The following is a 2371-nucleotide window of genomic DNA, read 5'->3' on the forward strand; positions in this document are numbered from 1 at the left end:
AACCAATTTACATGTAGACAAATTGGGGCAGGATGGAATCAGTTTGTCCTGAACTCTGAGTGTACCACCTGCCAACAGGACTCCTGGCATTTCTTTGGACCCTCTCTGCTGAGGTTTGATTTCCCCCAAAGACCACAGCAGTCACCTACCAAGGAGACACACGTGAGCAATAACCACAGTCCCGTCTCCATACACGTTCTCATGTGACTCCTTTGTGCCGACAACCATTCCTCCCCACTCCTCACCCACAATCACTGCTGAATGGTACTGTGTTCTTCAGGCTGTAATTGTTTTGAAGAATGTTCTACAAATGGAATCTTACAAAATCTAGCCTTTGGTGATTGGCTTTTTGTACCCTGCTTTATGCTCTGGAGATCATGTTAGTTTCCTGTGTATCAATAGCTTGCTCCTTTTAATGGCTGTGCAGTATACCACGGTGTAGGTATACTGAAGGGGTCTGTGCACCACTTCACCTGTTTGAGGGCATTTGTTCATTTTTTTATATAAAAAAGTATTGAGGCTCTTCCTTATAGGCAAACACGATTACTTTTCAGTTACAAGACAAGCTGTCTTGATTGAGTGAATTTGCCCATATGTTATATCTCTTATTCTTTATGGTTTTCAGGATTCCATAAAAAACTGATAGATTTTTTGGCCAATAATTTTAATATTTCTTATAAGAGAATTACTTTTCCCTTGGAGAATTTTCGTGTTTTAAAATAATCTTTTATTTTTGATCAACTAAATTTGGATAGGCAGAAAGATACACAGGGGATAAAATCAACTCTAGATATATAAAAACAGGCTCCAATTATTTCTGTGGATTATTTATTTATGCTCAACAGTTAGGGGGCTTCATTTCATTTAGCAATAATCTGGGAATCTAGTTTTAGTCATACATATTTTTCCAAGGGTCTAGATTACTTTCCTAAATAATTTTAACTCAAGATTATCCTTCAGGAATTTGCTACATGTTTTATTTTGAATATAAGCCCTTTTTAGATAAACACAAAGTAACACATTATATTCTATAACATGAATACTTCAAAATGTGAAACTACATGATGACATCTGAGAGCAGTTAAAATCCTAGGATAAACTTAAACTTAGGAAGAAAGGAGAACCATGAAAGGAAAAGGAAATTGAAAAACTAATAAACATATGCATTTTGGAAGAACTGAAAGTCAGGGATTTCCAGACACTGAAGGGTGCCACTGAACTGAGATAAGAAATAGACCTAAAGAAAGCAAGAATTAAGTGTTGGTAGAAAAATGTAGGAAATTAGTTAGGGCAGCTAGTCAGCTTCAGAAAAAATAAAAAGGATCAGAAAGAAAGGAAGGAGCTACTACTACATCCACTGAAACAAAACAAATTTCATTTGCATGAAAACCTCAAGATAAATGAAATTGTTAAAGTACTAGAAGAGGGCTCTACCTGATGGCGCAATGGGTTAGGACACAGCACTGCAAGCTAGCCATAGCTGCTTCAGTGCGAGTTCGATCCCCCGCCCCGGAGGTGACCACATGGCGTGGCAGACCTCTCCTGTCCTGCCCACTGCTCCCTTCAGCAGTGTACCTTATAGATCTGCCTGTTCTGCTCCCCACTGTCTCTGGTGAGGCCTCTCACTGCCCCTGCACCTCTGGCTTGTACCCCAATTCTGTATGCATAAATAAAAAAATCTTTAAAATAAAAAGTACTGAAAGAACTCAAGCAGGATTTCCAAACATGACCTTGGCATGTTTTAAAACACATGCACACAAAGCAAATGAAAAAAAAAACAATTTAGATAAACAGATTTCTCCTGACTCATTTCTATGCCCCAATCCTAAGAGATTCTCGCCAACAACCCTTGCCCCCAGATGCAAGGCCTTAAGGAAACTCAGTTTCAGTGATGATCCGTGAGTGTTTTCCACAGCATTTGTTCCACAACAGCCATGGAATTGTTTTTGTTTGCACATCTGCCTGTGACAAAGAGACGCAGGACCTTCCCCACACAGCGCTGCTGCGTCTGGCATGATCGTCACGCCCCCTCAGGCTCAGACACAGGCCAACTGCGTGGGGGACCCGCCAGGGCCAGCTGCTGTCGCTGCTGTGCCCACTGGAGTCAGGCCAGGGCAGGAGCAGAACCTGCTCAGAGGAAAGGGCCGGAGCTCAGCTCATGGCCTGCATGGCCTCAGGGCAGAGGCGCCTCCAAGCCTCACATCCAGGCAGCTCCTGGTCGTGCCTGAGGTTTCTCAGAGCCCTGGCTCCCCCACACCCGCCACTGACGTCCAGTCAAACACCATCGCCAGCGACGGGGTGAGCACGAGCTTCTCCGTGAGCCCGTCGGGGTGCCCCGCCCCGGGCCAGGCTGTCACACAGCCCCTCCTTG

The sequence above is a fragment of the Condylura cristata genome, unplaced genomic scaffold, assembly GCF_000260355.1.
Source record: "Condylura cristata isolate star-nosed mole 26May11 unplaced genomic scaffold, ConCri1.0 scaffold00017, whole genome shotgun sequence".
NCBI lineage: Eukaryota > Metazoa > Chordata > Mammalia > Eulipotyphla > Talpidae > Condylura > Condylura cristata.